Source organism: Puma concolor, chromosome B3 (genome assembly GCF_028749965.1).
Source record: "Puma concolor isolate L17-30 chromosome B3, mPumCon1.1.hap2, whole genome shotgun sequence".
Taxonomy (NCBI): Eukaryota; Metazoa; Chordata; class Mammalia; order Carnivora; family Felidae; genus Puma; species Puma concolor.
Window position 1 is genome coordinate 74,849,596 of NC_141672.1, and position 15,596 is coordinate 74,865,191.

The 15,596-nt window shown below is 51.5% G+C and overlaps 1 protein-coding gene and 1 long non-coding RNA gene across 10 annotated transcripts in view; one reads left to right on the forward strand and one right to left on the reverse strand.

The window, feature by feature from the left end:
- Positions 1–7: 7 nt before the first annotated feature.
- ZFHX2 (zinc finger homeobox 2) overlaps positions 8–15,596 on the forward strand; it is a 31,858-nt gene continuing 16,269 nt past the window's right edge. For 2 of the 9 annotated variants that reach the window (XM_086710092.1, XM_025919611.2), the window contains exon 1: positions 8–237. The gene's annotated coding sequence lies outside the window, so the exon portion shown is untranslated. The other 7 variants (XM_086710094.1, XM_086710098.1, XM_086710095.1 and 4 more) reach the window with 7 other exon arrangements.
- On the reverse strand, positions 12,027–14,854 carry LOC147580068 (uncharacterized). The gene is made up of 2 exons (XR_015252494.1): positions 14,420–14,854; positions 12,027–13,818 (listed from the first exon to the last, which is right to left on the reverse strand). It is a non-coding gene; the product is annotated as an uncharacterized LOC147580068 (long non-coding RNA).

Genomic DNA, 15,596 nt, shown 5'->3' on the forward strand with positions numbered 1-15,596 from the left:
GGCCTCAGGCTAAGCCCGGCACCCTGGGGGGTCCAGGTGCATGATGGGAGGTGTAGTTCCAAAGGGAGATTTTGCTTTCTCGCCTCATTCGTCGCTATGGTGACAGGAAAGCTGTGATTAGTGCCCCAACACTGTCTAAAGTTGAGAAGGGGCGGTATGGACAGTCGATGGAAGGAGCTGAGCCCAAGTCCTGTCTCCCTCCCCCTCACTCCCTAGGCAGATGGGCCTGAAATCCAGGTAACTCACTCAGACGCTGCTGTCCCAACAGATATTTTATTGACTATTATGGCGGCCCACAAGTACAGGCCAGTGGCAATGGGTTGAAAAAGGGGATAACTCAGGCCAGTTTAACTACTCTGGAGGTTTAGAGGGGATAATACATCCTAGAATGAAAGTTTAGGGTAAGGGTGGAAAACGTTCTGTCAGAGGAGGAACTGGTATTTTGGATAGGAACTAAAGACACTGTGGGATTTCAACAGTTAGAGACATGGATGGAGACAGGAACAGCAAGAGCAAAGACCAAGAAGCTGGAGAGCACCTGGCCAGTGTGTAAGGCGAAGGACATGAGGCTAGAAATACAGTTGAAGAGTACGTTGGAAATGGCCTTGAGTGCCAGCCAGACTGAGGAATTTGTCACTGAGTTGCCAGTGGCCCCTGAGCAGGCTTGGTCTGGAGTGGGAGAAATAAACTCATGTTCGCTTAAAATACAGGAAGACATTGGGGTGACCCTTTGACTGCTTTGGGAGACAAAATAGAGAAGGCTCCTTCTCCTTACTCCCTCTGAGGACTGTGATAACCTGGAGATGTCACTGTGTGTCTGATACTCTGGGTCAGGTAGCTTGCTGAGGAACAGTGGCTCTTGTCAACTCCTACGATGGGTGAGAAGTGCCAGGTTCTCAATATTGGACATCTTCCCAGTATCTTTTTGGAAACAAATGACCTGTGGGAAGTACTATGGGGAAGGCACTGATTCACAGACATGACATCTTGAACTTGGGATGTGTTGGATGCATCCCTCCTCCACCCCATAACAGGCACCAAGGAGGGGAGGGCCTCCAGCCCCTAGCTCCAATCATTGACCTACTTTTCATGCATCCTTTGCTTTGCAGTTTTCTTCCCTGGGGAAAAAGACCTCTTCCCCTGAATTATAAGGTCCTCTTCCCTGGGTTACAATGTCCAGTCCAGTCGGGCAGAGGCAGCAGTTTCACTGAAAGACCAGACTCAGGAACCAGACAGACCTGAGGTTGACTCCCAGCTTGGATTTCCAGGTGTTTTGTCTTGGGCAAGCTACTCCACCTCCCTAAACGTCTCATTTCTCCATGGTAAAATGTGAACTGCCACAGTTATGTGTGAGGATCCAATGATAAACTGTCACAACCTAGAGATTAAAAATGTTACTTTCTTTCTACTTCCTTTTTTCCTGTGAACTCAAGGGTTCTTTTTCTTTTCCCTTCTCTCCTTTCTTTCCTTCCTTCCTGTTCTTTTTATTTTATTTTTAAGAGGAGTAGGTTATAGCAGCAATTGTGAGCTCTAGAGTCAGACTTTTGATGTTTGAATCCTGGAGCCGTCACTTAATGGCCATGTGACCTTGGGCCACCTAATTAATTTGTTTGTATCCTGGTTTCCTCAACCGTAAAATGGGACTAGTTGTGAGGATTAAGTAAGTTAATATACATAAAAGGTCTTGGAAACTGTTTCTGTGCACTCAATAAACCTTAGCAGTTATTATTATTACAATATAAAAGAGCTTATAAACTGAAGATGAGGACCAGGAGCCAGAACCTCCCCTTCCCCCATCCAACTCTCTGTGGAGACAAGCTCTCAAAGACTTAAGAGTAACTGCTGTGGAAGAGAAGTTTCTAATACCCAACTGGAAAGGAGGGGGACTAATAAGGCAGGAAGAAGGGAGTGGAAAAAAAAAAAGAGAGAGGCCTGGGGTGGCTTTGGGAGGCTGATAAAAGCCGGGGCTTGCTCTAGAGCTGATTTAAAACAAAACAACAAAACACATGTATGGTTTCTGTAGGCAGGATAAAAAAAAAGAGAAAAACACCAGAAAGAGTTTAAAGGCTCCGGCCCCCTTTGCAAGCACTGGCTTGGACCTGGCGCCACAATCTTGCAAAGTGGCCCCGCCCGCTGGCTGGCCTGCCCTGCGGTATCAGGTCCAGCTCAGGCACTCAGCGCTCGCTGGCCGCTGGGTGGGAGCGGGGACGGATGGACTACAACTACCGGCATTCACTGCGGCGGGCGGGCCGCTGCACCTGCTCAGTGGGGCCGCCCCGGGCGCCTGGGTATTGATTATTCCATTGTGTGGGACGCCTCAGCTCCAGCCAGTGAATGAGGCGGAGGAGTGAGGGCGAGGAGGAGGAGGAGGAGGGCGAGGAGGAGGAGGAGGAGGAGGAGGGCGAGGAGGAGGAGGAGGAGGAGGAGGAGGGCGAGGAGGAGGAGGAGGCAGGGAGCGAGCGAGTGCCCAGGGTGAATCAATGGAAACCCCCTCACGAAGCCGGGAAAACACTTCAGCCGCAGCCAAATAGCATTGATTATTTTCCTTCACTTCCCTCACCGCCGTGAATTTATTTATTTATTTTTTTCCATCTCCGTCCCCGACGCCCCGGAGTGAGCGCTGGAGGGAGGGAGGAGGAGGGGAAAAAAAAAAGGAATCAACACATCGGAGAAGTCCCTTCCAAGAGCCGCCCCCTCCCCTCCCCGCCTCGCGCTGCTCGGCGGCCGCGGTTCGACTCCCGTCCCTGCTTCCAGCTGAGGTGTAAGTGCATCGATTTCCGATGCTGCTGGGTTGGTTTTTTTCTCCTCTCCCTCTCTCTCTTCTTCCTTTCCTTGCTCTTTGGAAGCTGAAGACGGAGGGGAGAGGAGGCACTCGGAGACTGCCGCTGGAGGGCACGGAGAGGGACGGGAAGGGGCTGGGGGAGGGGACACGGACGGACGGACAGACAGACCGAGAGCCTGAGGAGGAGGGGCACGGGTAGGGGGGAGGGGGCGTGCGAGCGAGGATGGTGGTGGGTGGGTGATAGAGATGCAGGGGTGGAGGGAGAGACGGCGAAGGGAAAGGCATCGAGGCTGGTCCAGGAGCCAGCCGGACAGACGGAGGGTAACGAGAGCCTAGACGGACCGCGCCGAGGTGTGCGGGTAGCGGGGGTCCCGGAGGGAAGGGGAGGCCGGGTGAGTGAGGGTTCGGAACTGTCAGCCCGGAGGGGCCTGGGTCTCGGCCGCCCCCCGCCGGCTGCGGGATCGGGAACCGCGGCAGGCGGACGGGCTGATGGATGGGCTAGCGTGCTGGGGGTGGGGGTGGGGGTGGGGGGGATGGGAGGGGATATGGATACTCTTAATCTTCGATCTTGATCTTCGTTTTTGCCTGAAGTTGAGCTGGGGTTTTTTTTTGTTTGTTTGCCTTTTTTTTTGGAAAGGTGCGAGTAGGTGAGGGGAGGCCACTGCTCCATTCAAGGTGAAGTGTGTCTCTCCTGGCCCCCCAACTCTCCATGCGCTCTTGTCTGCCCCCCTCTCAGAGTAACCCTATCATTTTTGAGCGCTGGACCACGCGTGGTCTCGATGTGCCTGTAGCCCCGCTGATCTCTGTCCATGTGTCCCTGCCTCTTGATTTTGTCATTTTTTTCACCTTATTCATTCTCCCCACCCATCCATCCCTGGGTCTGTGTGTCACTGTCTCCGCATGTGACTCTTCCTATCCGAGTGATCCTCTTGCTGTGTGTCCCTGTCACTGTCATGCCTTGGCTCCCTGACTTGTCTGTCTAGGACCATCTAGGACTCCATGCCCTCTCTTTTGGGGTCCTTATGATATCTCTGGCCTTCTCAGGCTACTTTTTTCATGCTTATGGTTGTGGTAGTCACTGGTCAGGGGCCTGCAAAGAGTCTGAGGGATGGAGCAGATGTATTTCTCCCAAGGACTCAGGTACCCTTTCAGCACAGCCAGGACCGACTCCTCTCCCACCTTCACCCGGGAATCTTTGGAACTTCTAGCATTGTTGACTGTCTCCTTTGCCATGTGCCTGTCTCACCCACCAGGACCTTTGGTCTCCTGTGTGTCATCTGCCTCTCCAGGAGCTTCCCACCGCAAACCTCTTCCTTGCTGACTTGATTTCCTCCCTTCCCTCACTTGGCCATTGTATATTTTTTCATTTCCCCATTTTGTTTCACCCCTTTTTTTGCATTCCTATCTCCCGTGGTCTCCCTTGCCTATTCTTTACCTTTGTTCCCATAACCTGCCCTCTGCCTACCTTTTCTCCTTGATCACCCTAATTCCCTCTTATCCCTTATCCTCTCACTGAGCATTTTAACCTCAGCATCAAAAGGTACCAGAGAGGAAGGGGCTGGGAGAGGTAGGGAGTATGGTTTGTGAGGCACATAAACAGGCCAAGAAATCAATTTAATGGGCTTCCAGGGGCATATAACCCCTTCATCAGTCAGGGCCATTATGTCCATTAACTGTCAACTTTGATTTTGTAAGGGGACATTCTCTAGGACTCTGAACTCCACCCTGCTTGGTTGCCTCTCATCCTTCAGGTCATTCTAGATATCAGTGGCTTTTTCTTCACTTTCTAGTTCATCTTCTTCCTGGCCCCCCTGTTATTATCATATTTGGATTCAGCACGATCCTTTATGTGGCCGTTTTCATTCATATGACAGAAGCTATCTTGTGCAAGAGGCCAGGTTCATTCAGCCTAAAGAATGGGAAAGGTGGATAAAGAGTCTGGGGAGTTTACCTTGTGTTAAGCCCATCATTGTTTTCCAGCCCTTGGAGCTTGGAAGGGTAAAAGGAAGAGGTAGATAGGGGCAGAAGATGGAAGATTTCCGAGGTGAACAGTGTTCCAGAAAGGAAGGAGAGGCCGGGTGCAATAAATGTATGGGGTAGAGAAATGCATGACGTGAGGGATGTGCAAAAGGAAGGGAAGAAAATCCATGCGGAATGGGGGCAGGGAAGGAACCGAGGGGTGATTGGGAGAATGAAATAAAACATGACTTGATAGCGATAGAGAAGATGGAGAGAAATGATAGAGTATTCCTCAAGAGGAGGTCAACAGAAAAGGCAATATGCAATGAATACAATTGTAAAGTGGGGGAAGGGAGGAACTGAAGAATAATATGAGGTGGAAAAAGAGTATGGTACAAAGAAGGTAAATGGAAGGCAAGCGGAGGAGTGCTGAAGCAGATCAGAGCTGCACAGAGCTTGGTAGGGGGAAAAAAGGAGAGGATGAGGTATCAAAGGAAACAAATGCCTCTGGTGTGAGGGGGACACAGCGTGACCGGTGCAAAGAAAGCGCTGCAGGAGGGGTGATTTGGAAAAAGGCATAGCAGAAATACCATTGGGTGAAGCCCCACAAGAGAGAGATGCCAAAGGAGAGGCAGAGAACCCTCAGAGATACTGGTGAAGAGAGACAGAAAGAGAAGCTTCTGAGCATTCATTCCATTGGGCACATCCCTCACTACCCCACCAGAGGCCTTTGCATTTCATTCCCAAGCCAGGGGGACCCAAGCAAAGAGATGAAAAAAGTAGAAATCCCATTTACTTTACCTGACAGGAACTTGAATCTTTCTAGCCCCCTGAGAACCAAAGATCTCAAGCCTCTGATGTCATAAATTGCTGGTGTTGCCTTGGCAACCTGACAGGGTTCCTCCCTCCATGATGTCAGAGCAGCTGGTGTTACCTTGAAACACATAGAGGAAGAACTTGCTGCTTTGCTGGAGCTGTACACGTATGGGGCTGGGGCCTGAGTCTGACGTGTAGGATTCCTGGGTCTTAGCTCAGAGTGAGATCTTGTATTTGATTGCCCAAGGTTCACTAGATCCTGCAGGAGCAAGAGAAGGGAACTTGGGAGACAGGGGGCATTGAAGACTGGGTGGTAGGACTGAAAGACAGGCAAAAAGGAAGAAAACTGGAAATGGCAGTTACAGAACATGAGATGGGCGTTATGAGCAGGGAGGAGAGTTATTGAAAATGTAAGATGAACCTAGCTCTGGGTTTAGGAGTGGAGACTGAAGCTGTAAATGCAAAGAGAAGAGATCAGAGCTGTGTGAATGTAACCTGATGCAGGGATAAAGAGGAGGGTTCTGAAATGGCAGCGGGCACAGTGGAATTTGGCTGGGGCTGCTTTAAGTTGGAGAGATGAAGCTGTTGGGTGAGAGACCCAGGGTGAGTCATGATGGTCTTATGAGCAGGGGCCTTGTCCATCTACTTTCCGACTGTTTTCCCAGCACCTCGCCCAGCGTCTGTCACATAGAAGATGCTTCATATCTGTTGATCGAATGTTGAATAATAGGGAAAAGCTAGGGAAAAGAGTTTCCCACCTCCCTCTTACCCCAACCTTCAGGCCTAAGTCTGCATAAGTGGGCAAGTCGGGAAAGTAGAAACTGAAGGAAAGGTCTGGAGGGGAGTTTTCTGATCAACACTGAGATCTCAGGTAGAGAGAGGAGAGACTAGGTCAGGGGCACACCCGGAGTCAGCTCAGGGCAGCCACACTTGGAGGGTTGACTCCAGGGTCTGATCCGGGGAATCTTTGTAGAGATAATAGGAAGAAAACATGAATGAACAATCTTAGGAGCCCAAGAGGAAGATGTGGAGGAGGGTGGAGAAAGGAGGTGGTTTCCAGAAAAGGTTGGGAGCTGTTTCCAAAGACAGAGTGGGTGGATTTGAATTGGAAGTGGCATCCCGGGCCGACTGCATTCCCAATCATGAAACCACAATTGAACCCATCATACTCCTGCCCTTCCCGCCATGTGACAAAGAGTTCATAAAGCAACACCAGGGCCATCCTAAACACCTTGTCCCAATCCAGGCAACTCCAAGGAAGTCAGCATTGGCCAAGTAGGCCAACAAGCAGGAGGCACAGACCTGGATGTAAGAACCCGGTGAGGGATGGCCTTGATGCCTGATTGCTCACTGTTGAAAGAGTCCAGAGGTATCTGGAAGGTGGGGAGGGAGGCAAGTGATGCAGAGCTCACCACAACTCTGAATGAAATCTGCAGAGAGGTCTCAATACACAGAAGGTTTAGAGAAAGATGCACTAGTCAGGGATTATAACCTGTCCCGTTTCTGTGGTGAAGAGTCAGAAGGACTCTGAATGGATTGGGACTCTAAGAAAGAAGACCTGGAAGGGAGCAAGCAACCTGGGAGCCCTGGGGGAGAGAATCTGGCTATAATAAGAAAGGCCAGGGTGACTGGAGAGTCCTGGGGAGGGGGGCACCCCGAAGGGAGGGCAGTGGCGGCTGGGTGCACTGTCAGCCGCCACCATGGACTTGGGCAGCTCATATTTTGCAGCAGGCGACAGGCTGTCGACACGGCGGTCCTTTACCTCACAGTTAGAAACTCATTTCATTGATTTTTCCATCTTTCTTCTCTGGCTTCTCAGTCATCCCACCACTCACTTTCCCAGAGCCCCTTGCCTCTCTGGGGAATGCCCCAGGGGACTGCCTGCCCACCCCTCCTCCACCCCAGGCTCATGTGACAGGGGTTAAAGATTTAGAGGGCCTTCTAGCACCCCACTCCCCCCCCCCCCACCGAGGTAATCCCATTGGTTCTCAGTAGCCCCCTCTTGTAGGAACTAGTCCAGAGACCAGGGCCTCTGTTAGGTCGTTCAGGATGCCCAGTTAAGAGGGGACAGGGCTAAGATCCACCTGTTCTGTCACCAAGCTATACCACTGAAGTGCAGGCTGCATGTCCCTGGAAGGAGACATCTTTTTCTAATTCCTCCTGACACAGCTTTGTATCCCTTAAAATTTTTCTTTCAAAGTCAAGTGAGAGAACAGGAGCGGCCTCTGTGTTTGGACAGGAATAAGGGATTACATTAAAGCTAAGCTTCTAGCCTTGGAGTCACATCAGGGCCATCCACTGGAACGGTGCTTGCACAGGCGCCTGTGCAATTAGGAGGACATAGTAGCAAGAGCTCTCTTCTCAGAGAAGAAGGTAAATGTATGCAGTGTCTAGTTCAGTGTAGTGTGTTGACCTGCAGGCAGTGGGGCAGGATGGGTGTGGGTCAGAAATTTTTACTTCATGTGTGGACATTTCCCTAGTGCCTCCTCCAGTCACAGCCAGCTACCCTCAGCCTCTCCCTCTGGGGCTGGGATTGGACAAAAGGTTAAGAGTCAATTGCCAGTCATTTGGCTTCTCAGTGAAGGAAGGCAGAGGGTGGGACAGAAGTGTTAGATGGGGTTTCCCTGAGGAACGAATGGGATACATGCCCTTTCTATCCTCAAAATTTTCAGTCCTTGTTTTGCTAGTGACCACCCCCCCCCTCCCCCCCCAGCTCAGTCTTATGGCTCTGTCCTCCTTTTTCTCTCTGGTCTCTGGGAGGTTGTTTCTCTGGGGCCCAGTGTGTCTTGGGTGTGGGGTGTCTGAATCTAGATTCTGCTACCTCCTCTGACTCATGGGCCTGTCTGCCCCCCTGGCAACTGTCTTCCTTTCTGTCCAGCCACTTCCAGGTTCTGGACCACTGGCCTACTTGGGCCGGAATGCCTTCTTCCATCTTGTTTCTCCCAGCTACCCGATTTTCAAAACCCAGAGGTAAATCCTGGTGCTTCCGGGAGAGGAGTGCACTTGAGGTTAGGAAGAGAGACCGGGGCAGGCCAAGAAAGGAGTGTGGGACGGATAAGGGCAGGGAGGAGTGGGAGAAGCGGGGGCAGGCTGAGTATGACCGAGGAAGGGAGTCCGAGGTAAAAACCATGTGACTTGGAGCCGACGTGAAGGCCACAATTTAAATGAAAAAGAAAGGAGGGCGGTAGACTGCGCGGCCGGGTAAAGAAATGGGAAGAGCAAAACCGGGAGCCTGACCCCCTGCCGGGAAACGAAGGCTGTGGGGAGGAGGAGGGAGGGAGAGTGGCTGGGGAGAGGCTTCAGGCGGAAAAGGCAGCTCTGGCTCAGCCTCTGTGGCAGTCCTGAGTTCAAGCCGTGCTGGCTTTGACCCTTGTGGGAGGAACTGAAGTGGCAAATTAACGACGATAATGAAGTCACTGCTCCTTGTTTGTCTTTGCTGGTTTCCCCTTGAGATTTGTCCTCTGGCCAGACGGGGCAACGTGGGGGAGGGGAGGGCCATCGGCGGGGAAGGGCGGGGGAGGGGCGCGGAGGAGAGGACCGGGAAGTGGAGATGCGGGGGCCGAGCGGACCCGAGCGAGGAGGAGGAACTCAGGCAGGGAGGAGGCCGAGGGAAGGGGACGCGCCAAGAGTAGGGGAGAGGAGAGAGCGGCAGCAAGATGGGAGGGAAAAGAACAATGGAGAACAGGGCAGGGAAGCCTGGAAGGAGGAGCAGAAGACCGGGCGGGAGAAGGAGAGCTAGCACCGGGAAATGGCGAGCCGGAGGGAAAGAACGTGGCCGGGGCTGCGGGAGCTGCAGCTGGCGGGGCCAGTGGGCGGGGCCTCATCTCCATCTCTAATGGCTGTGAAATGAGGTTAGCTCCATTAGAGGCGGCGAGAGTGTAACGGGATCATACTCATTAGGGCTGGGCCATCCCAGTAATTACCACCACCCCAAACACGCCCGCGCCAGCCGGGCCGCCGAGCACAAACAGGCACGCGGCAACACACCCGCACCGGGCAGCCCCGCCGCCCGCGGCCCAGCGAGCAGCCCCGGGCCCACGCGGGCAAGAACTAGGGCCTGGGGAGACCCAGCCCCAGCTGGAGGTCTGACAGCTAGCGCCTTCACGAACCCCGAAGGTGTGCCGGGACAGACACCTACGCCCTCAGCCACGCACGCAATCAGAAAGCAGTGAACACACACGTACACCCCAACTCAGGAAATAAGGCACGTGAGTGAATAATTATCGTTTCTATTTATTGATCCCAAAGTGCTGGCCTGGATAATGATCATCTCAACGGACACCACTCCATGAGGAACTATTCCCCATTCTGTATACGAAGAAACAGTTTTTAAGCAACCCACCTGAGGTCATTTACATAATGCAGATAAACTAAAATTTGATTCCAGGTCTGTCTGACCCTAAAGGCCAAGTTCTACAAGAATGCTCTGCTGCTTGTCTTGAAGCTCATATGTTATTATGGATGCATATGTGTAGACCTCCAGCTTTAGGAGACATTATCACAAATTAATACGCATATCCCCTACCTTTTGATTTCTATCTCCAGCCACCCCCCAAACACAAACACACAAAAGGAATGGCCAGAGCCCCTCATTGACTGCAATGTGAATAGCACCCCCTGGAGTTGCACAAAGCAGTGGTCCTGTTCTGGCTCATCTTTTACTAAGAAACTGAGAGCAGCCATCTAACACCTTCAAGCTCAAAGAGGAGCCTGACAGCTTATATGCTCAAGGGGACACACATAGGACAGAGTAACACACAAAAACCTCAAAGACCTTATTCAAAATGCACAGCAGCCAGAGTTCAGAAGCTAACAAATTAACCCAAGAGCCGAGTGCTGGGGTCAGGCTACGGGAGTCCAGTCTAGACTCCACATCTTTCCAGGTGTGAAACCTTGAAAATTCCTTTCCCCATCATTGTCTGTTTCCATGTTTGTAAAATGGGGATGAATGGCTGTATCTATTTCATCAGATTGTAGTGGAGAATTAGGGGATGCAATTTCCAGGGCTTGGCACAGTGCTGGCACATGGTAAACATTTAAGGATACTATTATTATTAGTTGTCTTGTTGTAACACTATTTAAATGGAGCCATTACTATGACAAGGTTCACGTAGACTCCAAGAATCAGAGGTTTTATTTATATTACAATGGTATTCTTTCTATTAATTCTAAAGAATTGTGTGTAATTCCTTTCAAGTGCAGGGACCTTCTACAGAGGTCCTCTATGCCAGGAGCAGATAGGTTCCTGAATCTGAACTCAAGAACACTACTCCCTGCCCTCATATAAAAGGGTTCAGAGCTGGCTTTGTGGAGTTGTCCGAGCCTGAGTCTCCCAGGGGCACCTACAAGATCACACAGCTCCACACGGCTGTCCTAATCCTTGTGGTGTCATTAAAGGAGATGCATGGGCAAGAGGATCCACTCCTCTCCAGCACGTCCACCCCTCCAGCAGCAGACACCCTGCAGCCCACTCAACAAAGTCATGCAAATGTGGATGGATGTTCCACTAGCTGGTTGTGATTTTAGTCCACAGCTTCCCTTTGACCCGTCTGCTCCCAGCCTATCCCCATCTTCCTCCTCTCTGCCTCTGCTTTCTCCTCACATCTCCCCTAGTTCCATTATGCCCACCTGAAGCATCTTGCAAGGTGTAAGACACAGTTCCCGGGCTCCATCCCTCTCACTGGGGACAGGCCACCTGCCCAATCTGATGCCAAAGCCGGGAGGCCTCCATGAGATTCAATAATCACACTTGTGGATCAAGATTTGGCCCCATCCCCCAACTTCCCTGCCTCTCCCTTTCCCTCCCTTCTTCTTCCCTCTTCCTCTCTACCTTAGCTGTCTCTTTCTTTACCCTCTATGACACACCTTCTCCTGCCTAAGTGCTTCATTCCCTGCCAACTCTCATTTTCTGTCTTTTGGACATATTTCACAAAGTAAACACTCCCAAATATTTGGGGTGGGGGGAGATGGAGAGGTCTAGGAGAGGTAGGTAGGATTGACATGGTGGAATAGGTACTGCTGAAACTAATATTACAATATGTTATTTACTAGAATTTATTTTTTTTTTATTTTTTATGTTTATTTTTTTATTTTTGAGAGAGACAGAGCATGAGTGGGGGAAGAGCAGAGAGAGAGAGAGAGAGAGAGAGACAGAATCCGAAGCAGGCTCCAGGCTCTGAGCTGTCAGCACAGAGCCTGACATGGGGCTTGAACCCACAAACTGTGGGATCATGACCTGAGCTGATCGGACGCCCAACCGATGGAGCCACCCAGGTGCCTCTGTTATTTACTAGAATTTAAATAAAAACTTGAAATATGAAAAAAAAAGAATGGAGGAATAGGAGTACCTCTTGTTTCCTTTTGAATAGGAAGGGAAGATTTAGAGATAGAAAATGATAGTGTTTTTCGGTTTTTTTGGGGGGGAGTGTGAGGGGGAAAATGATAGTTTATTTGTTTATTTTGAGAGAGCGAGAGAGAGCAGGGGAGCAGGGGAGGGGGCAGAGAGAGAGAATCCCAAGCAGCCATCACACTGTCAGCAAGGAACCCACAAACTCGAGAGTTGGACATTTAATCGACTGAACCATCCAGGTGCCCTGAGAAAATGATAGTTTTAAATGAAGGGAGTGGCCATATAGTTTTGATCCAGGTATTAACCGCTTTTGCACCCAGTCCAACTGTGAGCCTGGGCAAGGCTTCCATTCTCTGCTCTCGGATGATGGGGTGTCTCGAGGCCTGGCAATCGAGAGGGCCAAGTGAGAAATGAACTCTGCTGCTGGGCAGACTTAGCTTTAAATCCTGGCCACTGAAGACTCTCCCCTCCGTTTTTGAAAAGGGCAGAAATTAGAGGATGAGTCCTGGTCAAGAAGGAGCGAAGCAGAAGGAAAGTTGTCACCCACCTGGGAACACCTCACTCTGCTCTGTGGGAGGAGCTAGCCAAGAGAGAAGGAAAAGAACCAGCCTGACTGATCACCCAGAAGGCCAGGAAGGAAGGGATCATTCTTCCCATTTTCCCAGGTTGCAAGTAACTTACCAAGGTTGCATAGCTGGTGAGTGGGGGAAGCAGCCCAGCACTGAACCTGGGGCTGCATGAATCCATAGCCCATGTTCTTACACTGCTTTAAAAATCAAGCTCATCAAGTTAGAGTTTATTGTCTATACCAAACAATCCCTGTTAGGCAGGGCACTCTATATTTCCTTTTTCTTTTCCCCTCTTCTCCAAGGCTTCTGCCTCTTAAAAGCAACAGGTTGAGACAAAAAGGGGCAAGAGGCAAAATGAGTGTGGAAGAGGGCAGTGCCCTAGGCAAGAATTTCAGAGAGAGGAAGAAGAGGAAAGGTCCTAAAAATGGACTCTTCAGTAAGGGAGAGGGGATAGATCCAACAGTTGGAAAAGTGAAAGGCAAAACTGTTTGGAAGGCTCTGATGTGGAAATCATTGTATGCAAATTTTAAGCAAATGTGCTGGTGGCATCTGGTAGACTTTCTGGGAAGGTCTTTGCCATGTCCTTGCGTCTGGAGAAAAGAAGGGAGTGGGATTTTGCTTTAAGTGGGATTCTGGTTTAAGGAGAGGAGTGGGGAAGAGAAAGGCAATCTGTTCGCCCGGCCTGGCATGTTTTCTCCTTGGTGATGTTCCTCTCATAACCACTAGGGAGCAGTAGTGTTTCTTCTCCTCTCGGTGGCCTGCTTGGGGCGGAAGGGGGCGCCATCCAAGGGTAGCCCTGGTCTTGCCGGGCTCCAGACGGGAGCTCCCGTCGCTGGCTTTGCCTCCATTTGCTGCACCCGTGCCCAAGTTCCTCCTCGGGGAGGGATGGAGTCTCTCTGTCCTCCGGCCGCGTTTCTTCGGTCCTTCCTTTGCCCTTGCTCCTTTGGCTCTTGTGCCTCACTGTGTTCTCCCTGCCTTGTGCGGGTCTCAGAGCCCACCTTTTCAGACGTCCGTAACCTCATATCCAAGCCTTTCAGTCCATCTCTTAACATCTTTCTCTCTCTCGGTAGCTTTCTGGGTCTACTGTCCGTCTTGGAGCCTCCCAGCTCCCCGGCTTCTTCCTGTTTTAAGCACGGTGGATCTGCCCCCCGAATAGGGAGCATTTGTCAAGAAGGAGGAATTCTTGTCCAGCTATTTACTGGGTGCATTTCTGCACACCTCCCATGGAACAATGTTTGCAGTTCAGTGATTATGTTTGGGGGGCAACTCCTCCCTAGCTGAGCTTTGAAAGTAGCACTTCCAGCCTTCCCTTCTCATCCTGAGCAATAACCATGGACCCGGCTCTGGAAAGAGGAAGAGGGCAATAGTAAAACAAAACAAAACAACACACACACACACACACACACACACACACACACACAAACTCTTCTATTCCTCCATAGCTTTCTCTCCATCTTCCCCTTACTCCTCTCCTCCCCCTGTGAGGGAAGGAAACATTAAGGATGGAAATGGAATGAAGGGGCAGCAGGGGAGCTCTGGAGACTGAGCCATTTTGGAGCTGGAAGATTCATCTCAGGGGATGACTACACCCTCAGAACTCTCCACCCTCCCTTGGCTCCAGGCCTGCCTCCTCCCATCCCCCTCGGTGGCAGCAGCCTTGTAATTTAAAGCTCTCTCTGTCGCCTCTAATGTGATCCTCTCGTTTTATTGACTCTCTCTGCCGTCTGTGGCGCCCCTTCACATCAATCTCCGCTCTAATCACACCGCCGCCACTGCCTGCTGTCTCCCCTAACCCCTCTCCTCCTGGGCCCCAGCCCTTGCAGCCACCTCTCCTTTGACTGTCCCCCCACGTCCACCTTACACCTGGACCGCCCTCTTCCTCCCTCCCTTCCCCAGAGGCGGGAGTGCCAGGGCCCTTGAGGGTGGCCTTCTCCCCTTCCCCACCTCTGAGATGTGCCCCAAGGGAGAGGAGACGCCCTTAAGGAAAGCCCGGAACTACAGGAGGAATGGCAGTGGTCTGAGGGTGAACAGGACTCTTGGCCTGGAGGTGGTAGGTGGAGGGTGACTTAGTCTGTCATCCGGCTCTGCATCATCTCCAGAAAGAGCTGAAAACTGAGTTCAAGGTAGGAAGGGCAAAGAGAGGGACACAGAGATTCAGAGAGGGAAGGAGGAAAAGATTGAGGAGGAGGGAAATGGAAGGAGGAAAGAAAAGGTGAAAAAAAAATCATTGCTGCAGTTAAAGGTTTGTAATAAATAGAGGGTGATGGGAGAAGCGTGGAGAAGAAAAGGGGGGGAGCTGGGGGGGTGCACTGAGGCAGAGATAAATTTGCAATTGAAATTCTTTCCTGTAGAGGAGGAGGAGGGAGGTGGGGAAGAGATTTGCAATTTTAAACAGCTGCCGACCTACCCTTGGCGGTCTGGGTCTCACCCACGAGCTAGCCCAGAGCTAAACTCCTTTGGTTTCTAACTAAGAATCAGCTGGGTCTTTTTCCAGTCCTGGGAAGTAGAAGCTTTGGAGAGAGGATTTGGGGCTTAGGTCGTTCTAGCACCTCCTCTGAAGTTAGATCTGGAGTTGTGAATCAGGAGCCAGGAGGAAGCAGCTGATCGATGTGATGTAGGCGCGGTAGCCCAGCGGGGATGAAGCACCACCCGGGTCAGGCCTCGGTGGCAGGGCCCGGGAGAAGCCCGGCTTGCCCAGCTCACTTCTTCCCACCAGGTGGGGCAGCAAAAGGGTGGTGGGCCCCCACTGTGAGGGGTAACAGTGGACTGTCAGACCCTCGTGATCCAGCGCTTTTACCCCCTACCCCCAAGGATTCCGTAGGAGAGACACCTTTCTCCCAGTTTCGGGCTTCTGCTTTCTGGTTATCTAGGATAACCCCTCCATCTAATACCTTTACTTTCCTCCCGGTTCTCCAGCTACCTCCCCCCACCCCCCAGCCCTCCACCCCTTGCCCAGGTGCTGATTTGCATTTCATTAGCATGCTGATCCAGCCCCACGCGGAGCTACTTAATGGCTCTGACTTCACGCCTGGCTAGCCCCCTAGGAGGAGGGGGGGAAGTGGGAAAGGGGGCCTGCAGGCTGGGTGGGGCCAGGCCAAAGACCCATTCCTAATCAAAGAAT